General features: G+C 35.7%; 1 protein-coding gene across 1 annotated transcript in view; it reads right to left on the reverse strand.

Annotated features, from left to right (window-relative positions):
- LOC126817143 (ubiquitin-protein ligase E3C) overlaps positions 1–26715 on the reverse strand; it is a 477264-nt gene that overhangs the window by 381280 nt on the left and 69269 nt on the right. Inside the window, exon 5 of the mRNA XM_056100098.1 lies at positions 3692–3829. The gene's annotated coding sequence lies outside the window, so the exon portion shown is untranslated. The remainder of the gene's footprint in view (positions 1–3691; positions 3830–26715) is intronic.

A 26715-nucleotide genomic window follows, 5' to 3' on the forward strand; every position in this document is an offset into this window, starting at 1 on the left:
CTTTGTTTGCTTGGCTCAGGAAACAGAACATTATATGTACATACTTTATAGATGATTCTTTATCTGCTATGTACAGGCTTTTTTAGTTTTGGCTTCATAATTAATACAGAAAGTATTTTAGGCTTCATAATTAATACAGGAAGTTATCAAGCTTGTTGACATATGAGAGAGTTTCTAAAATAAATAATAGCTGAGGAAATTTTGTTTAGTTCAAATTTATTAATTCATATGCGCCATCATTTATTGGTCAGTGTTTTCCTTTAGTAGAACTGCTATTATACTTGCATTATATTTATCCATTATTTAGACAAACAGAAAAATATATTTCTGTCACACTGTATCTTCAGCTATGATAATGATATCATTCATATTCAGGCAATGTTTTTGGAAATAGAATGGTGGATATCTAAGGTTTATATATAATGGGTTTTATATTCATCCACCTAGTATACATGTATAAATGGTTCATAACATCAGATGCTTTCCCATATGGATGGGGTGCCCACAGGGTAAATTCCAAAGCAAGGGCCGTTGAAATCTTTAATAGCAAGGAAACTATATAAATTATTTAGGAGTTTGAGTAATATTCAATGTTCTGTCTTTCTGTCTGTGGTCATATTTGTTTTTTATACACATTTGTATCCAGGCTGATAATACTTTTGTATTACTTATATAAATAATCAGGGTGGTTATATTGGTAATCTTTTTGAATTGTCTAAAGAAGTTTGGCTGTGGTCTTTGAAAAAAGGAATCTTTTGTCAGCCAAACATGTTGTTGGTAAATCTAATGTAGTGATGGACATTTTGTCTAGAATATTTCTAGTTCAACGGAATTAAGCTAAACGAGTATATCTTTACAAAGATTTGTAATCATTTTTTCATACATGATGTTGATCTGTTTGCTTCCAGACTTAATAGACATTTAGAAAAATGTTTCTTGACATCCAGACCTTTTTTTCTAGCATGCAATGCTTTTTCTATATATGTATCAATGGTTCTGGAAAAGGTATTTCAATACAGTAGATCAAGCAGCCATAATCATTCCAGGCTGGTCAACTCCTGTATGGTATCCAATTTTACTATCAATGCTCACAGCCGACCCAGTTCGGTTACCGGTTCGCAAGAACCTTTTTACGTTTAAGCCACAATGGTGCTTTACATTCTCTTAGGGGGAAGAATCTATATCTAACAGGATGCAGGATACCTGGCAATCCTTCTATAATAGAGCAATATCAAAGCAATCTGCTAATATCATCCTTAATTCTTGGCGGCCATCTACTACAAACAGTATGCATTGGCATAGCTGGAGAAGATGAAATTTTTGGTGTTGTGGACAACAAATTAATTCATTTCATCCATCTGTAGTTTTATAAATTTCTTAGGAGATATGTCTAACAATTTCCTTATAGGGTAAAAAACATTATTTGATTCTCTGTAACTCCATAAATATCTGTTTACTTGGAATGCTTCAATATTAGTAAATTATTTGGGTACGCTGTATCCATTGCAAAATTTATCTTTGAGAATACTGACATATAAAACCAGTTGGTTTGTTGGCTTTAGCTACAGCTTAGAGATGTCAAATTTTAACAGACTTTTGCCTTAATGCTTTATATGATTCAGGCTCTGTTATAACCTTGAGAGTAAATAAGGTTTCGAAAACTTCTCAACCTTTAACACCGTTATTCAGGGTTAAAATTCCAAGTTTTTAAGATGCCAGGATCTGTCCTTGTTTTACTTCGAGACAGTTTATCCGTACAACAGCAGAATACCGTAAATCCAGTCAAGGATTTGTTTTCCTTTTATACGAAGAAGGCTGTAGCTCCAGGAACTTCTGCTAGGTGTTTAAGAGAAATATTAAAGTTAGCTGGTATTGATACTTCTATTTTTAAAGCCCACTCAATTAGAGGGGCATCAACTTCTTCGACATTTAATGGTGGTTGTTCACATTCAGACATTTTGTAGGCTGCAAACAGGAAATATGGATATATATTTGCCAGGTTTTACCACCAGTATGTGCGAAATTTGTTTATTTTGTATGCTGGCTGCGGAATAAATAATAAATGAGCTACTAATTTGTTTTAGTTGTTATTTCCTTTGTTGACAACCCTTTAAACTATGCAATATAAATCCGAGATGCCCGAAGGGCATATATGGAATATAATCCCCCTCTCATCCTAGCGCCCGAAGGGCGTGATGGATGAGAAGGATTATATGAATATATAGCCTGAGGGCTCGAGGATTTATCTTCCCTCCCTTGAGCCCTCCCTGTGCTATATTCGGCTGTCAACAAATCTTTAAAAAGACAATACTGAAAGTGTTGTGATCGTTTATATAGAAAGAACAATGAGAAATATGCAATATAAATCCTCGAGCCCTCGGGCTATATATTCATATAATCCTTCTCATCCATCACGCCCTTCGGGCGCTAGGATGAGAGGGGGATTGTTCTTCATCCAAATTAAATTCCTCTTCTGTGTATTTAACAGTGTTTAATTTGTCAGGACAATCTTTTGCCCAGTGAAAAATACTTTGACATATCGAGTTTAAATGAGAGAACAGGATTTGGTAATTCCATCTGGTATTTAACACATTTTGAATATCTCTGTTCAAATTCCACTATAAATTCCGACATAGATATATTTATTGGCTTTCTATAAGAATCAAAATTTGAATAAGCATCGTATGCAAGGTCGACTTTATCTGTCAGAAATAAAGAATCAAGTTCTGTAATCAATATGTTCATTCCGTCAGCAGTATTCAGTCGGTCAACATTTATTGTTCTAGCCTTCTCCAGAGCTTGGCCCTGCAGCGTTAATGAAACCGCTAACGCTTGTTTTTTGGGGGTCGAGATCCGTTACCAGCCTCCACATCTCAATTTCTGTCTTCCAGGACTCGTATCCTATGGTAGGATTGAGAACTGGTGGAACTTTGTAACTTGCAGTACTATTTCCGTGAGCCGCCATTTTGGATACTATAACTTGAAGTTGAATTTAATCATTTCACAGAGTGTATTCCGTTACTTCGCAGCAAGGAAATAAACAATATTTTCCGACTGCGATAAAGAAATGTTTGTTTCAGGGACATACATAACATTTTTAGCACGACCAAGGGACATAACTCTTATTCTCACTAAAAGTTAACTGCCTTGATTATGGAAGGCGGGTAGATTTTGAGCTATTTATAACATTATTTCCAAATGGTTATATCCTTAAAAATCAAATGTGGTCAGACTTCCATTGTTGATGAATGAAGTTTTTATGGTAAGTTTAATCATATAATGTTTAAATAATCCCGAAACAGTGTCTGTTTGTTGTAAAACATTCTGAGCATGAACCACTCTATTACAGGCTTGTTGTGTTGTCAGGTTAAGAAAAGGGCGAGATTTTACATGGCCACTATCACTCAGCCTATATATAATTACACCAAAGCTGTGTGAACTGAATTAATTTTAAGTTGGTAAAATTACTACATTTGTGATATACTTGCAATTTTGATAAAGTAAACTACACTTCCCTGCCCATTATTACTGCAGATTCTGTTCATCTAACCATAACCGAAGTTCACTGCCCAATGCCCATGCAATGCAGATAATGTCATTTTGATAGATAGCCTAATTCAAATCTACAATTCAAATATTTGAAAACAAAATTCTTAATTCATTATATATCTGCTTTATTATTACTACTTACAAGTCTTCGACCATCTTTTTCTGGTGTAAAGAAATAACACAGTTTAACAACCAGGCTGTGAAGGATTCCATTACTAATATTTTGGTTCTTCTTCAAACATACTAACTGGGCATCAAATTCTAGACGACATCTCTGAATCTATAAATATTTAAATCATTTTTTCAGTATTCAGGAATAAATCAAAATGAAATGAAAATGAAATAGGGTTTTCCATCCTACTTTTCTACATCAAAAAGAAATAACATATAACGCTTCTTAGCCGATATTTACAGAAAGCTTTAAATAATAGTGGTACAGCAACTTAAACAGAACTGTATCCTCTTGAATTATTTCATGGAATCAAAGAGCACCTCTATATAATCCACCCTATTAAAATCTAATTCACTAATGCTCTAATTCCTTGGAATTCATAAACAAACAGATGTTACCTTTTATTAATTCATTGCAGGATAATTTAGTTTTACATGAAAAATACAAATACTGTTCATACAGTCATTCGTCTTGGGTTTTTCCAATTTATATTCCACATCCAACTAGATTATGTGCAGGGTTGACATATTATCTGCTATAGAGCATATTGGTTATCAATCTAAAATTAATTCCAGTCAATATTGCTGTTAAATGCAATATGCTGATAATATTGTTCATCATTGAACTCAGTCATGACATTCACCTAATGAACATATACGTCAAGTTTAAACATTCTACCTCAGTTAAAAGCAGAGTTGTTATGTTCTAACAATCAAATTACTTATCGCTACTTGGCCTAAGCAGAAAATTCTCATCATCGTACTTAGTCAAGGTATTAATATAATGAATGTATACATGTGAGTTTCATCACTCTCACCCAATTAGAACCAAAGTTATCGAGTTCCTAAGTCTCAACCAATCAAACTGCTTATCTCTGCTTAGAATTAGTGGAAAATGTGCATGATCGTATTCACCTAATAGACACACTACACCAAGTTTGAACATTCTACCTCAATTATTCTGACATTACAATCCTTTAAGCCCCCTTAACATTCAGTTCATTCGAGTAGCTTGGAACAGTAGTCAGTTAATTATAGTTTATTACCATCATAATATATATATGGCCACAGATCACTAATGATTTCCCCATTGACTTTAATGTTAATTCTCGTCTCTTAGATCGGCTCTAACTTTTTCCCAAATTTTCGTTGGGTAGAACGCTTTCTACCACAGATGGAGCAACATGTAGCAACCTCTTGCCCAAAAGCATGTATGAGGTTCACCATGGAAAACTTTAGATACACAAGCTGGAAGTAGAGACAAGTAAACATGCAATTTTTGACCCTACATTTCAACCTAACCAACATCTCAACTCTTGTATCCTTCCGCCTCAACATCATGAATATTCACCAAAACCTGTCAGAAAATATATTTTCAAACCCTTTTCTTCGGTTCTACACCAAAAAGACAACAAAAATTGCCATGGAAAAAGGAAAAGGGAGAGAAAGACTAAAAATAACTTTCGCCCTACATTCGTGGGTGACGGTGTAGAAATATTTGGTGAGCCTTTTTTATATACTTCCCATATGTTCTGGCAACATACCGGTGAAAGGAAATCAAAATCAAAGAATAACTGCAAACTGAGAAGTAGTAAAGGTGAGATTTGTACGTTTACAGTATAGATTTCGCGCTTTTTAGTAAATTTGTACCAATATCGGTAAAATTCTAATTATCACAACAAATCTAATACGAAGAGGGTAAAATCTGTAGGTACGGTGTGTTAATTAACAGGAGTGAGAAATTGACTGAAAGGTGATATAATTATCGCTAGGGGTGAAAATCTCGGCGACGGTGCGTTTTCTGTACTGGTGTGTTAATTAAAGGAGTACTCCATCATTCATGGAAATATTTATTAAAGCAAGTATTTAATTCATACAAATAAGCCCCGCAATTCCCGTCAAGAAACTGTTTTTATTTTTTTTTTAATTGGCATTATAAAACAATTTGTAAGAGCCATGGCGCCGCCATATCGCCAAATAGAACTCTTCTTTTGAAAACCAGGAATATCACCCGATGGAATTATGAAATCACTCGCGAACAAAGTAAAGCCGTATCCAGCATTGTTTGTAATGGCTGCTCGGAACTCCGCTATGATAGCACCTTACCAATTCGAGCCAGAATAAACTCCGGGTGAAATGTGAACGGATTCGGATACCAATACATCGGAGGACGAAGTTATTGATAATAATACTCGAGTAGGAAATACAGACTGGTGTCTGTGCACTTATTGTTCTTCGATGCCATTGTCAGATGAATGTGTGTGCTTCGATGCCATTGTCAGACGAATGTGTCTGCTGCAAGGAAACCAACGCTATTTCTCACCGACTCGCCCATACAACCTTGTGTGTAATAGAAAATGAGGATTTTCGTACAGTTTCGGCTATTGCTAGGGCTGATGTGCGAGGAGACAAAGCCCAGCCGATTTCAAATGAGTAAGTTTTAACTTTCAGTTTATAGTTACCGAGTTACAGTTCGGCGACATTTTCTCACATTACTATAAATAGATAATTTGGCTGCTGTTCTATCATTTCATTGGACAATATGTACGGGAAACACTCTTTAGCCAATCAAACAAGATGTTATAAATAAACAAATTGGAAGTAGATCAGCTTGGAAACCAGTGGTTGGTTGTTTTTCTTTTGTAAATAAATATGATTCATCTACAACAAACTCTCATAAAGGTACGTTATTGCATACAAACGAGATTATCAGAACAATACTAATGAAATACAAACAAAATGTGTTGGTAGACCTCATTTGACACAAGTGACACCAAATGAGGTGTGAAAAAAAACCAATTTACATTACAATACAAGTTATTTTGGTAAAAGGAAAAAGTATATACATGTTATTATACAGAATACTAAAAATGTATTAAAGTTGTATCTTCAATTCAAACTTATTCATACATATATGTATGTACATAACTACATAAGTGCATATTATAGATCTGATTACACAATGCAGAGCAGATAACAAAGATATCTTTCCTTTTCAAATAGTATTATTACCCTAGTTTTATTACCCTTTTTTTCTTTCAGCGTTTTAAGACACCAAGCCTACAGACAGTTCATATATTGGATACATCAAAGATTGGGAAGACACATCAGAAAAGTAATACCATCCTGTGTTGTTGCTAAAATAAGGACAATATTCCCATCTTCAACTGGTCATTATACTGGTTTTAAGTGGGCAGAATAAATTTCTAAAATTCACTATGTTACTACCATTTAAAAATAAAGTTTTTAGATAGCTGCCTTTATTGAAGATAACCGAGACTTGTTTTTTTTATCTTGTGAATATAGTGCTTGGCAATCAAGACTACACTATTTCTTGTCATAACAGCGCCCAGAATGCAGTAATTAGACAAATTTTCAATATATTCATTTTTAAACCATTATAGCCGAGAATGGCCAACTCTTTATCTAAATCTTACATAATGCATCTTAATAAAAAAAATGTCACATTTATGTCACTTACAAGTGGAGAATCCAAAGCACACCATTTGACTCAATAACAGACCTTATGATTTCATAATACAAATTAAATAGAATCATTAAATTACTTATAATAAACTTATATGTTCAACCACAAATAATCAACAAATAAACTTCATCTTTTATATAAACAAGAATGTCAGTATTTTGTGAACTATTCACAAAATAATTCTGATACGGCTGGTGACTCGTCTAAAATGGATTTAGACATGTGCGATCTGTGTTTCCTAACAGTTTCATCCTTAGGCGGCTTAGGCACAGAAGCAATGTTTTCTGGCACAACTGGTAAATTAAATATTGGTAATACAATTCCAGCAGTTCTCACCTCAACAGTTCTAGCCATCAAATCTCTCTTAAAATCATAGGTCTTTTTTTTCAAAGATAGGCTTTGCCACCCAGACAGATGTTCGTTTTGGGAACACTTGATTGTATTTGTAAGTGCCTTCATTGGGTCCGCTGGATGCTATTGCTTGATCCCTGCCAACTCCATTGTTATGGTCAAGAGCAGTAAGCTGGGTCTGAGCAACCATACCTTCAAATGAAAAGTGCTGTCGTTTTGGACAATATTTTAGCATCATCGAATGATAAACTTCAAGGTCTCCAGTGTGACATGCTAATGTAAGTTTTTCTAAAACTTTCAAAAATGATTTATCCAAAACAATGTCTTGTAATACTTGGAATGCTGCAGACCCAGGTTTTAACCACATTTTTTGGGCTTCTTCATGTTTTGAAAGTTTTGGGTGTTCACACTGATGAAACTGTGTTTTAGAACAGAAATCCATTTTCCTTTCAAAAGAATGATATTACCGTCACATGTTGTGACACACCACCAAAAATGATTTCGGATCGACTGAATCCACGATTTTAAGGGCTCATTTTGTTTGGACTTGGCTTTCTCAGATAATTTTTTTATTAATGATTTTGATACATGCCAGACATCATACTGATGGATAATAGTCGGATAATCCTTTCATAACATGCATCCGACCTGTATGTGCCTGTCTGTTGCCAATACATTAATATTCAAGCGTCCGTCCAGTGTTGTCAAACATTGCCTTAGACCTTCTTTCTCCATGTTTGTGGATTTCAGTTCAACTTGCCCAACATGTACAACACTGAAATTAATTAACTTTCCACTGCCACTATCAAGCAGGGAATAAGTGGAATATTTTGCACTGAATCCTGGACTGTCACATCTTCCATCCCCAGATACACACAGTACTCTGCCAACTAATTCATTCTCAACAGATAATCTTTCTTTTGTCCAAGCCTAGTTAATTATAGTAAATAAATCTGTTTGTATTTTATAATACGTCGAATGTCAAAAAAATTCTAGATTTAATAAATCGGCAAACTCTTCCATTTTAGCATAAGAGCACCCAGCATAGAGTAAAGCTGCAGCAATCAGTAAATTTCCAGCAGGCATTTTCCGGATGTATGGTTGTGAGTTCCAAGTACAACTATGTCCAAAAACACAAACACTTTTTACCTTTATTTAATGTTGTATTAATAATGTTACTTCCACAAATTTGGCAAAATTTAAAAAGCTTACATAAAGAACTTTCAAAAACAATATATTTGCTATCTACATTTGGTTCTACTGTATTTAATTTACTTAAACAGATGTTAGGGTTTGCATCATCACTGGAAAAACTACCATTACTTGAACAAAATGAACTATCTCCAACACCCTGACTAGGTTGGTAATCCGTGTCACGTGCTGGTTTGTGGATTATGTGAATTATCAAGAGAGTGGGTTGATATTGAAGTAGAACAGTATGAATGACATTCTAATAAACTTTGCACATCAAGAAAATCTTCTTCTCTGTATTGGGTTGAAGAATTACAATATTTCGGAAATGTTTGTGTACCCCTTGAAACAGTTCCTTTGAAGGTATTAGCTGGAAAAACATCCGGAAATAAAATGTAATCAGTTTGAAAGCCCCTTTCTTCCGTTCTTTGATATGTATGTTCTGCTTCGAAAGTTGAAATATCTGATTCAGGATTGTCTTGTATTAGATTACCAGTACTGGTACTGATGTTGGACACATCACTTAATATTATGTTATGGATTTCCTGTAAAACAATAATAAACATATATCTAGCGATTTTAAAACAAGAGAAATGGGATTTACATGTAACTTCCACTCGACACAAACTATGTTATTTTGGGGCTAACACATGGTTCAATTTTATTTCAATAATTCACGTGTTCGTAGGCATTTTTTTGTAAAATTCGCCAAACAGGTGCTAAAAACTTCTGTACTACAAGCACATGTAAACAAAGGCTGTTGTTCAACTGTGATGTCACAGCATAGCAATCATAACGCCATGGCGAAAGAGCTAACTAGGGAAAGATAACTCGTTTATTTTTTATGTTTTTAATACTGTTTTACATCATAAAAAAAAAAAATTCAATTTTTTAAACTTAAATTGACTCTTTTATTTGAAAATTATCATAAATCACGAAAAGTTTGTAAAGTGGAGTACTCCTTTAACGAACAGGTTAAAAACGACTGACACGGTGTGTATTCTTTGTTTGGTGAGTTTTCTCGAAAGCGTGTTATAACTGCAGCAAAGGTGATTTATCAAGGACCAGCAGGCTTTATCTGACGCGTAGGTGTTAAATCTAATTTACCGTGCAATTTTTTGTTCGACACTGTGTTTTACGCAGATCGGTCTTTGTTAAGTGTAGGTCTTTATACATGGATTTATACGTGGGATAGGTACGTATATCCTTTCTTATACGTAGCCTATTTCATTTCTTGATGAATACTACGTGTTTTGTACTTCGTACCATAGTCGGACTGCAGTTATTTAAATATTTGGTCTTTTTCTGGGTTTAATTTGTTTACAAATTATCGTGCGTACCACTGAACTATAAATGCTTGTATCTTAAAATTGTTCACACGCAGGAACATTTAAAATTTATCTTTAGGGGGTCTTAGCACCAAACTTTTACTTTGGAACGTCGAAAATTATCTTGCATAACAGAACCAAAACGCTTCGGAGCCTGTTTCAAAAATACGTAAAAACTGTTAAATCAAAATCTCTCCGGTCTAAAATATTTTTCTTACTGTTAGAAGTTAAATCAAAACTGAAAATTGAGAAATTTGCAGTAAAATCACAATTTTTCTCCAAACTTTGATTTTTCTTTTTAAATTTAACTTTTTTTTTAGTGTGGCAACCTCTTGCCAAAAGCACGTATGAGGTTCACCATGGAAAACTTGAGATACACAAGCTGGAAGTAGAGACAAATAAACATGCAATTTTTGACGCTATATTTCAACCTAACCAACCTCTCAACTCTTGTATCCTTCCGACTTAAAATCATGAATATTCACCAAAACCTGGCAGAAAATATATTTTCAAACCCTTTTCTACGATTCTACACCAAAAGGTCAACAAAAGTTTGCTGCTAAGACCACCTAAAGATAAATTTGAAATGTTCCTATTATTAATTAGAACAGGTTTCGCTTTAATTTTTATATTTTACGTTGACATTTTATTGCTTTAAATCTTCCTAGTGCAAAAACGGTAAATTTCACCTTTTGACCTCCAGGGTCACTAAGACTAAAGGTGAATTTAGCAAGTTTACATTTTTATTGAAAGTGTGATTACTTTCGATCATTTTCAGCTTCTTTTCATAATACAAGAATGACTGCGCATTCATTTTCAGTGCAAATTAACTCATTTGACCTTTGACCCCGAATATCTCGAAAACGCCCCAACGGCGGACTGATTACCACTCGGCATCGTATTCTACGCAAAATTTTACTCTAGAAAAGTTGGGTCTGGTTTTTTGCCCATTTCATGGACACCCCCCCACGCCCAGCCTCTGGTCTAAAATATTTTTCTTACTGTTAGAAGTTAAATCAAAACTGAAAATTGAGAAATTTGCAGTAAAATCACAATTTTTCTCCAAACTTTGATTTGTTTTTTTTAAATTTAACTTTTTTTTAGTTATTCATATTTTCTGAGAGTTTAATCTTCATGTTTTCAAAACTAAGGCATATCAGTCTCAGTCTGTCACACATAGGCCACAGATCACTAATGATTTCCCCCATTGACTTTAATGTTAATTCTCGTCTCTTAGATCGGCTCTAACTTTTTCCCAAATTTTCGTCGGGTAGAACGCTTTCTACCACAGATGGAGCAACGTGTGGCAACCTCTTGCCCAAAAGCACGTATGAGGTTCACCATAACAACAAAATGAGTTCGGTAATCTCGGGAAAACATTTACCGGCATTCTGTATCGGTTAGGATTTTTTTTTAACTCACTGTACATGCATATAACGTCAGCCAAAATGTATGCAACAATGAACAACTTACAATTTTTTTACAACATATCATTACATCTTCGTCTATAACTTAGATGTAATCCATCAATTATTGGCTGCTATAAAATCAAAACTTTAAATTATATACGTCATACGATGAGCTTGCAGCTTCAGTTAATCTAAATCAATCATTCATAGAGCACTCGATCCACTCCACTGGGCGCTTAACGGTAAGTTTTTTGGGACTATATTCTTAGTCTGTCTGTGTTAATCGGCGACAACTCTCCGCTGTGACAATATACATCTACTTTAAATGTCGCCCAATTCATTTCGGTGGAAGTGGATATTGAATAAAGCCATTTCACACACGTGTACATTACATGGCTGCCGTTCGTTCTCAAATAGTGTAAAAATATGGTATATCAAGGTTGGGGATCCTATAGAGGTCACAATTTTTATCCGATATTGTTGAAACTTGAAATGTAAGTTTATAACCCAAGGATCTGGGTTCCTTTCGATATTCGCGCATATCGGACCGTAACTTCCTGAATTATGGCCCCTGATTGTACGAAAAATCACGTTTTTAGATTGTGGACCCATTAGAGGTCATAAATTTTATCTGATTTAAAAAAACGCATTATTATATTACCGTTACACCCTAATGACAGCGGAGTTCGAATTTTCGTGAAAATCCACCCAAAATTGACAGACAAAATGGCCACCGTTCGTTCTCAATTAGCATAAAAATATGGTATATCAAGGGTGTGGACCCTATAGAGGTCACAATTTTTATCCGATTTTTTACCAAAATACCCTATTTAACAGGCATGTTCAAATAACGAAACATATATTAGTAATGGAGATGATCAGAGGTCATTTTAAAATAATAATTGGTCATTGGTGAAAAAGTGCTGCTTTGGTTAGATTGTGCTGATGTAAAAGCTTGCCATGCCCGCCCATACATTTATAATCGTTGTCTAATTCTGCAAAATTACACACCTATCCCTAGAGAAAATGATACTAAAATTTCAGTGAGATTTCACTGAAATTTCAGTGAATTTCATTGAAATTAGAAAATTTTGCCCAATCTCACTGAAATGACCAAATTTCACTGAAATCTCACCAAAATTTCACTGAAATAAACAAAAATTTTGGTCTACTGAAATTTCACTAAAATATAATATATTTTGGCCTACTGGAATTGCACTGAAATATTTATATTGCAAATTTCATTGAAATTTCACTAAAATAACAAAACATAAGATAGGTTGCCAGGCAACGAAACATACTTTTTACGGTAATGAAACATTTATAATACATTAAAATCTGATTAAGAGTAACAACTCATTAAACAATTATCAGAAAACCATTAGAATTTGTTTGGTTTTTATAAAGTTCCGCCCCATGCTTACTTTTAGTATACAAAACTTTTAACATCATGGATTTAGCTGTTCAAGTCACAAAGATTCATTAAAAATTAATATACTTGTTCGTCTCATGACCTTAAACACAGTGTATAAATTTAAAGTCAATCGGATATTAACTTTGACCTCTAGAGCGTCCACAATATTTTTTGAAGTGATCAAGGGCCATAACTCTGGCAGTAATTATCGGAAATCACTGAAAATCAATAGCCTTCTTCGTCTCATGACCTTAAACACTGTGTATAAATTTAAAGTCAATCGGATATTAACTTTGACCTCTAGAGCGTCCACAATATTTTTTGAAGTGATCAAGGGCCATAACTCTGACAGTAATTATCGAAAATCGCTGAAAATCAATAGGCTTCTTCGTCTCATGACCTTAAACACTGTGTATAAATTCAAAGTCAATTGGATATTAACGTTAGCCTATAGAGCGTCCACAAGGCTTCTTCGTCTCATGACCTTAAACACTGTGTATAAATTCAAAGTCAATCGGATATTAACTTTAGCCTATAGAGCGTCCACAAGCAATTGTGGATGCCAGAACGCTCGACGTAGGCGACAACAATATACGACCACATTTCAATGTGGGTGTATAAAAAATGTCATTTTTTCATTGCAAATATTTTAATAACTGCATATAAAGATTTGTTATTTGTGAAAGAGAGCACTTCAAAATTATGGCCTAATAGTGTCAGAAGACGAAATGTTTTTAATTTCCATTAATTAATCACGTTGTTTCCTGACGTAGACAATTTCATTTACGTTTATTTTATTCGTCCATCACAGTGCGTAATCCATGAACAGGTGCTAATAACCCAGGAGCCCAGTGAGATTTAATCAAAATATTGAGTCCAAAAGGTTTGAGGTCTACAACACATATTTTACCCCTAGATCCAAGTCTTAAGTTTTGTAACCTGTGCATATACCTGGGAGCGCTCCCCCTAACCCTCCCATATTTAATGGGAGTTAAAATTCAATGTCCATCTACAATTTTTTTGCAAGCGTTTCACACTTAACACTAAGAAACAGAATGCATGACTTAGGAGCATACAATGTTGTGCTAATGCTACTTAAGAGCTTAATTAATTAGTACTAATTAGTGATTGTAATTAAAATTTAGAGTCCATAACTGAAACAAAGCCTAAAAGCTAGCTAACCAAGTCATGAAACCAAAAATATCACTTAAGAGCGACAAAAGTTGAACAAACCTTGCTTAAGACTCGTTCAAAGGTGACAAAGGTCAAAGGTCACTAACAAATGAAATGAAATGGGGTTTAACGTCCTACTGTTCTGCTCCTAACCTGGGCTAATGAAGACGGGCATACGCCATACAGTGTGCTATGAGGGAAATTTTGCCCGGACAGTGGCACTACGGCCTACTCTTATATCGAATTCCAGCTGCCAAGGGATCTTTTACGTGCACGCCAATGTGTACACGGGACCTCGGTTTTTCGTCCCATCCGAACGACTAGACAGCTTTCCTTGTCAGGCCCTCCGTCCTGCATCACTGACAAGGGAGAACCACGCCGGAAAATCTGGATGAACTTTCTCGGCCAATGCAGGGATCGAACACCCGACCTCCAGGCTAGCGAGCTAGCGTCTTACCCACTTAGCCACGTGCTTCCCCACTAACGAATGACCATAATTAAAATTTAGAGTCCATAACTGAAACAAAGCCTAAAAGCTAGCTAACCAAGTCAGGAAACCAAAAATATCACTTAAGAGTGACAAAAGTTGAACAAACCTTGCTTAAGAGTGGTTAAAAGGTGACAAGGGTCAAAGGTCAAATTTTAGGTCACATAATGACATTTGAGTGTATTTGATTAAATTGTCTTGTCCGGGATTATTTTTCTTTCTAACACCATTTCTATGAGTTTCACTGCACAAAATGACTGCTTACGAGCATGAAATGCTGTTTAAGACTAAGAGCTAATTAATTAGCACTAATTTGTGACCATAATTAAAATTTAAGAGTCCATAACTGAAACAAAGCCTAAAAGCTATCTAACCAAGTCAGGAAGCCAACAATATCACTTAAGAGCGACAAAAGTTGAACAAACTTGGCGTAAGACTGGTGACAAAGGTCATATTTTGGGCCACATTATGACCAATTAACCAATCAACCCATCAATTTTCTTATCTCTGCTTGCCCTAAAGAGATGCGGAAAAACTATGACACGAATCACTCATTCCTAGGAAATGAAATGCAAAAACTGCTAAGTTTTTCCATTTATTCTATATATTGATTATGACCAATCAACCAATCAAATTGCTTATCTCTGCTGATCCTAAACATAAAATGCGCATCTTCGAACTATATCAAGCCATTCACATAATCAAAACCTACATCAATTTTAAAAATTCTACCTCAATTAGAAGAAGAGTTATTGTGTCCCAAATGGCTTGATGAACAGACAGACGAACAGGCCCATTTTAATAGTTCCCTGCTTTCTTCGAAAGGCAGATGACAATAATGTTGATGTCAGCAATAATTATGCACTTGAAAGTATGGCAAAGTTATCAGTACAACAAGGAATTTTAAAATTGAAGAAGAATAAACTTCCTTTTAGGCATTATTCGATTTAAATAAGTAATTCCAGACATAGTTCAATGAGTGAACTGTTTAAAGGGTGATTAGCTCTATTCTTTTGAAGTGACAAAATTGGGTCAGAAAGCACATATTATTAATGTAATATGAGTATAAAGTAATATGTTTTATTGTATATTCTAATCAATTGTTAAGCGTCATTGTGAAAGATTGGATAAAGAGCTGACACTTCGCGCTATAATAGTTAAAAATAGATAATGTCAAGAAAATATATGCTGAAAATTTCAGTAAAGTTGCTGAACTCTGAGTCAAGAAAAAACTCATTTCAATAACACTGTAGACTTAGTTGTCATTGTTAATGTTGTAACGATAATAAACAAGTCTCGCTTATCTATATTTACGGTTAATCACCAAGCATTGTTGAACAGCAGATCAGATTTAAATTTGTGTAAAATCAGACCCATCAGATGTCATCGAGGGTTGATTATGGTCTTGTCATGTTAATACATGTCTAATTAATAGATCATATAACTAATGAAATACCTGCAACTGGCCGATTTAGCTAATGTATAATACATGTTTATTATGTTTGGTGAAATACGCGAACAATTCAAATTGAACGGCAGTCATTTGCGCCTACGATAGTATATTTTACAATGTTTGTTTTGTTCTGTTTTTGACGGTGTTGGGGTGTGTGAAACAGCCATTTTAAATTGCTTCCGCATTGTCGATGTCTCAGGTGTGTGCTTGTTAAAATTAAAGTATTTATTTATTGTGGCCTTATCAAATAGTTTGCGAACAAATTTTCTTATCAACACCCTTTTATTTAACAGAACACAGTTTTTATGGGAAACAATCACAGGTTACTATAGCCTACATCAAGCTTGACAGTACTAGATCCATATTTATAATCGTTAACAATATCATATTATTACGAACAGATAAAAAGCATAATACAGTTAACCAGGAGACAGAAATGTATGGAACACAATGATGACAATACAAATATTATATCAAAATAATTATCCACTTCACATATATATAAATAGAAGTAGCATTGGTGGAATACACAAATCGGATATTGTAATTAATCACAGCTCTAAATTACTTTTGATATCTAGAAATTGTCATGGGTCGGTATGCCTCCTTTAAGAAGCATCTCTGGTGTTGAAATCGCCCAAAACAGCATCGTTTCCGAAATCCGTGCCTCACTCCACAGTAAATCTAATTTACAATTGGAAATATTTAGGAGCGATCATCCATAATAGAATGGAAATTGATGAAACAAGACTATTAGCCAACAAGAGTATCGCATGTCTGTATGAATGTATTACTTGTGTGTACATGTATCTGTTTTCTATGTTATACGTGTTGTCCTAAATGGACGTTTTGATGCAATTAACATCTTATCTTATCTAGCACAAACATCTTGTGAGTATAAGCCAGTCTTGATAGCATTATACGGAAAATAACCTTCCGATTTCAAATTTTTTCCGTAAAGATCCATGTGAAGGAGAACACATAAATGTTTCGAATCGTATATGGACTAATTCATAATTTAATTGTCTGCGTTTTTTTAAAACCAGAGAGTTATCCAGTTCTTTACTTCCATACTCAATATATAGAATAAATGGAAAAACTTAGCAGTTTTTGCATTTCATTTCCTAGGAATGAGTGATTCGTGTCATAGTTTTTCCGCATCTCTTTAGGGCAAGCAGAGATAAGAAAATTGATGGGTTGATTGGTTAATTGGTCATAATGTGGCCCAAAATATGACCTTTGTCACCAGTCTTACGCCAAGTTTGTTCAACTTTTGTCGCTCTTAAGTGATATTGTTGGCTTCCTGACTTGGTTAGATAGCTTTTAGGCTTTGTTTCAGTTATGGACTCTAAATTTTAATTATGGTCACAAATTAGTGCTAATTAATTAGCTCTTAGTCTTAAGTAGCATTAATACAGCATTTCATGCTCGTAAGCAGTCATTTTGTGCAGTGAAACTCATAGAAATGGTGTTAGAAAGAAAAATAATCCCGGACAAGACAATTTAATCAACTACACACAAACGTCATTATGTGACCTAAAATTTGACCTTTGACCCTTGTCACCTTTGAACCACTCTTAAGCAAGGTTTGTTCACCTTTGTCGCTCTTAAGTGATATTTTTGGTTTCCTGACTTGGTTAGCTAGCTTTTAGGCTTTGTTTCAGTTATGGACTCTAAATTTTGATTATGGTCATTCATTAATGACTTTTGACCTTTGTCACCTTTGAACGAGTCTTAAGCAAGGTTTGTTCAACTTTTGTCGCTCTTAAGCGATATTTTTGGTTTCATGACTTGGTTAGCTAGCTTTTAGGCTTTGTTTCAGTTATGGACTCTAAATTTTAATTATGATCACTAATTAGTACTAATTAATTAAGCTCTTAAGTAGCATTAGCACAACATTGTATGCTCCTAAGTCATGCATTCTGTTTCTTAGTGTTAAGTGTGAAACGCTTGCAAAAAAATTGTAGATGGACATTGAATTTTAACTCCCATTAAATATGGGAGGGTTAGGGGGAGCGCTCCCAGGTATATGCACAGGTTACAAAACTTAAGACTTGGCTTTCCAATATGATCTAGGAATAAAATATGTGTTGTAGACCTCAAACCTTTTGGACTCAATATTTTGATTAAATCTCACTGGGCTCCCGGACTATAAGTAATATTAACTACATGGTTAAAATGATGTCTAAACTTATGAATGACTCGACATCAAAATTTTTTCTGATATGTTCCGATAATCATTGTATTATGATAGAATGGCTATTTTCTAAAACGTAATACACGTGTTTCAATAGCCATATTTGGAAACGAGGTCATCAATTTCATTTATGGTAAATATTTTACAATAAATTAATATAATCATGTTTTGAAATCAACCTCTTTTATTGTGAAAAGAGAGAATAAATCTAACCCATCTTAATTTCAAATATTGAGGTCATTGCCGTTATAGCGTAAACAATGTCAATGACGGAGATTCCAAGGGTGTCGGATTACAGGCGAGCAGCACTGTTTTTAACAATTTTAGAATGGAAAACAAACGAAGAAATTTTTAATTCTATAATGATTGTAAATTATATGACACTCTCATGCAAACAAAATGACCTCGTGTGCATGTTTCATTACTAAATTGCTAAACTGGTGTCGCTATTAAAACAGATTAATGGGCTAATTAACCTAAGTTCTTTTCACCGTTTCGCTAAAGGCTTCCGAATTTTTAATCGAATGTTGAAATTCCTGGAAAAAAGGCGTGTATTTGGAATAATAGAGTTGTGTTTGTGCACGTAATTTTCTGGATTATATGACCGCCAAAACACCTATCACAGAATGGTTTGTTGGATAAATTTCGAAGTAGTTAATTATAAAATGGATGTACTGATAAGGCATATTTTCAAAAGCAGTCATGGTGAGTATAGTTGTTTAAATTCTAGTAGATCGGGCTTTGTATTGGTAAATTAACTTTCGTCATGCAAATAATGGGACCTGGCTATGTTTAGTTTTTAAAAAAATAAGGTAAAACCGTTCTGTCTATATATATTACGGATCCACTAAAAATAAATCAAAAGATAATTTAAGAGTAAATTATCAGTGTTATATCAGAAATAAATGCCTGCCACTAGTGACAGCCGATGCACATTTATCCCAAATTTATATTATATGCTTTGTTTTTGACAGGATAATTTTGAAACGGCTGAATGCTCTAACAGCACACTGCATGGCACATGCCTATCTTTATTTAATATTATTTTGATTGTGTCATTTCACTTTCAGGCCATATATTTTTATTATCATCGAAGAAAAGGACATCACTAGAAGAAAAAGAAAATTTAGAAGACGGAATACAGAAATTTGAGGGATAATTAATAATATAGTGATATTGTAATTGTTTGGAGGGTTTTTTTTTCAGAATGCATGTTAATAAAGACTTTGGAATAGTAATGAGATTTCAGTAAAATTTCAGTGAAATTGGTCAAAATTTTACTGAAATTTCACTGAGATCTCACTGAAATCTCACTGAAATCTCATTGAAATTTCAGTAAAATTTCACCGAAATTTAATAACTAGAAAGAGAGGCAATTGGCCAACTTAAAACAAACCCCGATATTATCATCAAAAAAGCCGACAAGGGCTCAGCTGTTGTAATCCTCAACAAATCCGATTATATCCTTGAAGCCGAAAGACAACTTTCCAACACTGCCTTTTATCTGCCACTGGATGAAAACCCCACCTATGAATTCAATACTGAAATCAGACTTGTCCTAACCAAAATCTATCAATCGGGACATATCACGGAAAAACATACATAAATCCTGTGAACCTGGCAAAATCCCAGGCAGACCCATTGTCAACAGGAATCGAACCCCCACGGAATTGATAAGTAGCTTTATAGATGAACACAAAGATTTCCTCCCTTGATACCCCAGCTACATCAGAGACACCACACACTTTATTCAATGATTAGAAGACACCGTCCTCACCAGAGAAACCAATGTCATTCTTGTCACCATGGATGTCACCTCCCCACCAACAAAGGCTTACGAGCAGTCGCCAAAACCATCCTCACACATAAACTCAATTGGAGAATCCACCAAACATACTTAATCGCACTCCTAAAACTTGTACTTAACAAAAACAACTTCGTTTTTAATAATAAACATTACCTCCAGATAGGTGGTACTAGCATGGGGACCAAAGTAGTCCCCACCTGTGCTTGTGTGTTCCTTAGCGAATTAGAACAAATCATGTTAGACAAAGTACCATTCAAACCTTTAATCTTTGTCCAGTATATAGATGATATCTTTCTTATCTGGACACATGGAAACTCCAAATTATTAGATTTCCTCCAACTGATGAACACCTTCCACAAAACTAAGTTCACAGCCGAATACTCTACTCATAAAGTGCCGTTTCTAGACACTATGGTAAGCTTTAACCCTGTAACCAAGAAACTCTCATTTGACCGTTACTGTAAACCTACAGACACACACTCTTACCTTTCCTACACCTCATGCCACCCACCACATATCAAACATAAGGGATCTTATAGCCAATTTCTTAGAATCAAACGTATCTGCACAAGCCACACAGATTATAATAAACATGCAGACAAACTGGAACATTACTATCTCCAACGGGGTTACCCAAGAGATATAATCAAATCAAACAGAACCAAAGCCGATTCAATTCATAGGATAAATCTCCTAACTACTAAAACCACCACCGAGACCAACAACCGTCCAGTCTTTATCACAGATTTTAATCTAACTTAGGTACACATTAGCAAAATCATCAAGGACAACGGGCATATTCTCCCCCTACTTTGCCTTACAGCTTTTAGACGAAACCCTTCCCTAAAAGATCTGTTAACCTCAGCCACCATAAAAAATCCCACACGAAAACCTCAAGTTAGTGGAAAAAGTTACGCATACCTAGACTCTATATACAACTTACCTAATATACTATTCAAAAAAAGTAGGGGATATTTGATTTTGGGGGCATAATACTAAAATATGCAAATGACTACGAAAAAAGTCACTATAGAACCTAACAGAAGAAACATTTCCAGTTACATGTGACGCCCAAACGCACCAATAGCTACCGCATGGAATGCAGGTGATGCTTGGGATCATCATGGGGGTCCAAACCAAGATTTGCACGACTCTGACTTTGAATGTTACAGTCATTGTGGCATTGAATTCCAGGGTGGAAACATCAGTTTAATTGTTTTAGTGACCAGAAAACAAATTTTGATATGCGTCGGCTTACCCAAAATGAAAGGTTACGTGCCCTTGGCATGCTACAGATCGGAACAACACAGGCGGTTGTGGCGCGGACGATGAATGTTTCTCAGTCTGTCATAAGCAGGCTATGGTCCAGATACCGTGATACACAATCTGTACAGGACAGACCACGCTCAGGTCGACCAAGGGCGACAACTCAAGCCCAGGATCGATTTATCCGTACCTTGGCCTTGAGAAATCGTGTCATCACAGCAAATCAGATCAGCGCTCGTCTTCAAACAGACACTGGGGTGAGAGTGAGTGGCCAGACGATTCGGAATCGACTGCATAGGGGAAACCTTCGCGCCCGACGTCCTCGCGTGATCCCTTGTTTGAGAGATCATCACATTCAGGCAAGACGTCGTTGGTGTAGGGATCGTCAACACTGGGATAATCGACGCTGGAGCAATGTGATGTTTTCAGATGAGTCAAGGTTCACTGTTGATTTTTTGGACAGACGTAGGAGGGTGTGGCGTCGTCGAAACGAGCGCTTCCAAGACATTAACGTCATCAGACATGATCGATTTGGGGGTGGTTCTGTTATGGTGTGGGGAGGCATCACTGTTGCTGGAAGAACGGCTTTACATGTTGTTGCAGGGCGTGTTACAGGCCAGTTCTACCGGGACAACATCTTGGCAGTCCATGTTGTGCCGTTCGCACGACGTCATGGCCGCCGTTTCATCTTCCAGGATGACAACGCAAGATGTCACAGGGCCAGGATCGTTACAGGTTACCTCCAACAAAAGAAAATCACCACATTACCTTGGCCAGCACTGAGTCCCGACCTCTCCCCCATCGAGCATGTCTGGGACATGCTTGGACAGAGGTTACGTCAACGTCAACAACGTCCTGCCAATGTCCAAGAACTTGCTGCTGCGTTGCAACAGGAATGGGACAATCTGGACCAAAATGACCTTAGACGTCTCATTAGGAGTATGCCACGTCGGATCAATGCTTGTTTGGCAAACAGAGGAGGATTTACCCGTTACTGACTTGGTTGTGATGCTGTGGTAACTTTGCTGTTTGACCCCGGGTATCATTTTACCCTTATAATGGTCAGTCTGTGCCTTACTTAGTCTAACGATCATTTGGAATAAATCGATGAATGTGAACTTCATTTCATTTTGTCATTTGTTTCTTCGTCAGTTTCATTAGGTGACTTTAATAACACTTAAAAATCAAATATCCCCTACTTTTTTTGAATAGTATAGTAAATATTGCAAAACACTCAAAACCAAGGACCACGTTCTGTTCTACTCAAACTGGCAAAACGTACAAATGCCCCAACAACTGGACCTGTCACAGCAAGAATGTAATATACCTTCTCACCTGTAATCTATGCCACAAGCAATATGTAGGCGAAACTAAAAGACTGTTCCGCCTTAGGCTGAAGGAACACTATGCTGATATTACCCACAAGAGAGACACCCCAGTCGCTTCCCACTTAGCTGACTTTCAAATGGGAAATTAAAAAGGATAAAAAATCTTAAAAAGTGATCCTGAGAAAATTGGTTATTTCTCGACAAGGGAAGATGTTAGAAGCATTTTTTGGACATCTCTATGATCATATTGATCAAATCTATATGTCCACTGGAATCAAATATCATATTGTTAAACAAATAATAGATGTAACCCACTTAGTAAAAAATATTTGTTTTGAAGGCTAAAAATACAGTTTTTGCCAAAAAGACATTACTTCCGGGGATAATGAAAATGTTAAATTAGTTCTATGAAATCAGAAATGGCATAAGGTATCACATGGTGAAAAGTGACTTGTAGAAAATCGTCTATTTCTCTGCAACCGTACACGTTAGAAACCATTTTGTGGTATCTCTATGATCGTATGGGTTCAATCCAGGGATCTTAATCAGCTGTTTTTTGTCGGCTTTAGCCGATTGATCTTTAATCTAGCCGATTGGTAAAACAATGAACCGGCCACAAAGGTATCACAAATCAATCTACTTTCGGCCGATTTACAAAGAATTAATTATCAGGCCGATTGGTAAAACAATGAACCGGCCACTATGGTATCATAAATCAATCTAATTTCGGCTGATTACAAAATGTTAATATTACTTGTCGATTAAGAAACCCATCAAAGACTCAATCATTACAATGAATACCTTCGGCTTATTTCATAAATAAACAACTTAATTGAGGTAATCATGCCAATAAGTACTTGAACACCTCGCAGAATGACACCAGGAAACGTCAGGCCTTCACGTGAATAAATTCCTGGAGAGTCAAAACAAGCTCTCCTGAAATTGGAAAAAGGGGGAATCGCTCTCCTGAGAAAGCTCTCCCGAATTGGGTCAAATGAGGTCCCGGTAAGAAACAGGGTAATTCGAAGCTCCCGTTAACTTTAATATCTGACTTCAACAAGTTCAAGTCAGTAATATTCCTGAATAGACTACTGTCTTCGTTCATTTGATGGATAAACGGATATCATCAGTCAATTGAAATTAGGATTTATCTACTACGGCCAAAATAAGCTGATGCGACAGCATGACAATGACATTTCTTCATATTTAAAAGACAAATTAATGTTTTGTCTATCACGTAACTTATAATGTTTTTATTCATTCGTGGATGAAATACAAGCGACACAATGATCACGTGACTCCCATGATTGAAATTGCTTTATATAAAATAAAATTCCGTACGACTATGCCATGGCCTTAAATAAAAAGGGCAATATTTTTCAGAAAAAATCCCTGTCAGCATGTGTAAAAAATAAAATTGAATAAAACTAAAACACTATTTAAAACTAAATCTAGCAGTGCTGGTTTATTGACCTAATTCCATCCAATGCATGTCACGTGTTATCGGGAATCTGAAAGCATTGAAGATCTTGACGGAAAAATATATTACTAATATCTGTTTCTTGGGATATCCGGTGTTCTATCAGGGATTATTCAATGAATATTTAAAATTAACTAACAACGGGTCAGTGAAACCATAAAATGCATTATCCAATTATTATTTTCTAGCCTACCTAGAATTCGTACGGATCGTAAGTCGAAACTTAGTGGACCTGTTATAAATAACCAGCAGGCTTGTTGGGTTTTTTTTTGCCGAATTATCAAAATTACCGTTAAATGTGCTAATTACTCAGATTATGAACCGGACGGCCGATTCTCACTAAGGTATGACTGTTATTGTAGGCGACAAGCAAGTAGATTGTCGATATGATATTGACAGTATTTTTCGTTACCAGTATATTTTTCCTGATTATTTTCTTTGAGGGCAGTCAAATTAGACATTGGGGAGAGCTATAAAAAGCGCACCTCGACCGACATCCAGGCGCGTCCAGGAGAGCGAGAGCGATCGGGCTCCTTTTACGTGAAGGCCTGAAACGTAAACGAGATTTAACTGAAGATAGTGATGGCTTCAAGCATGCACGTCGTCAATGGAAGTTGTAAAGCCGGAGATCCTCCCACGTCCAATATAGGTCAACCAAATTATCAGCAATAAAAGACTGTATTAATCTGACGATCATACCTGCGCAGCAAAGAAAGACGATGACAGAACAAAGAGTTTAATTACCAAATCTATAGAAATTGTTTCAAACCGGGCGTTAATCCGAAATGCGTATTTCATAGCTAGGGTGGCCCACGCACCTACAGAAATACAGTCAACCGCTGATAGTTCGAGACTACCACTGAAGCGTGCACATTCGCCGTGTCGAGGCCAACTTTCTGACAGTATGATACTATAAATAGCCATGGCACGTGCAATTCTCTACAAATCTATCAACTATTACAGCCGTAAAAAAAATTATTGTTGACGATTTTGAATAGCAGTGAAATAAAGCTTCTTGGTTATTACAGCAGATTTAGAAATTACGTTCGTTTAATTTTTTAAATCGCTTTATCATTAACTGTACCGTTAAGAGCGGCATCTTTTGGTTTAGTACAAATAATATCTCAGAAACACTCGGGTTAGACAGGAACATGATACTAGCAGTAGTTTCATTTTACTTTTACAAGCTCATTTCTAAATTCAATTTCTTGTTGTAGCTTTCTGTTATGTTTCGTAAAAAAGTAGTCTTGATTATCCCGACCTGTCAATCAGCCCTAGAATGGTCGATAGACTGGTTAAGCGAGACTAATTTCAAAACAAGGGCACGTAACCTATCTTTTACTCAAAAGTGTCTGGATGTTATGGACGACACATGGAACCAGTTTTCAGTCTATTATTTATAGATGATTAATGGTCATAGCTTATTAAGTACAACATGATCGTTTATTTAGTGACTATAATTGTGTGAAACTGATTTGAGGCTTGGCATATATATAAATATTGTGGCGAAATTGTCGAGATATATGGAGATATTTATTTATGGTGGGTCACCCTATCATAGCAAAAAGAAACATTGCCATCGAAAATTATGAACAATTATTGAACGATTTGACAGAACAGCAGGGACATGAAATGACAAAAAAATTATATCGTGATTTTAATTGTTTTGGTGAATTTATTTCTTTAATATCCAGTGAAATTGAGGAAGAGATCCACTCAGATATCCGAACTAGTCCTGCTGCATTAAATCCCAAAAATTGTAAACGGGTAACACTAAAATAAACAAGCCAACAGTGAGGCTGATGTCCCCCGCCGAAATAGGAAAATAATTAGAGGACACATATAAATATCAAATTGCGTATCGCTCTGCTTACCCTGAGCAGAAAATGCTCATTATCAAACTTAGTCAAGGTATTACTGTAATGAAACTATACACCAAGTTTCATCAATCTCACTTAATTAGAACTAAAGTTATCGTGTCCCAAAGCATCAACCAATCAAATTGCTTATCTCTGCTTACCCTAAGCGGAAAATGCTCATCTTCGAACTCCATCAAGGCATTGACCTAATCAACACATACACCAAGTTTGAACATTCTAGCTCAATTAGGAAGAGAGTTATCGTGCCCCAAAGTTTTAACCAATCAAATTGCTTATCTCTGCTTACCCTAAGCGGAAAATGCTCATCTTCGAACTCCATCAAGGCATTGACCTAATAAACACATACACCAAGTTTGAACATTCTAGCTCAATTAAAAGTTATCGTGTCCCAAAGCATCAACCAATCAAATTGCTTATCTCTGCTTACCCTAAGCGGAAAATGCTCATCTTCGAACTCCATCAAGGCATTGACCTAATCAACACATACACCAAGTTTGAACATTCTAGCCCAATTAGGAAGAGAGTTATCGTGTCCCAAAGCATCAACCAATCAAATTGCTTATCTCTGCTTACCCTAAGCGGAAAATGCTCATCTTCGAACTCCATCAAGGCATTGACCTAATAAACACATACACCAAGTTTGAACATTCTAGCTCAATTAGGAAGAGAGTTATTGTGTCCCAAAAAGTGTGACGGACAGACAGACGGACGGACAGACAGACGGACAGACAGACGGACGAACCC

This window comes from Patella vulgata, chromosome 4, assembly GCF_932274485.2.
Source record: "Patella vulgata chromosome 4, xgPatVulg1.2, whole genome shotgun sequence".
Lineage (NCBI taxonomy): Eukaryota > Metazoa > Mollusca > Gastropoda > Patellidae > Patella > Patella vulgata.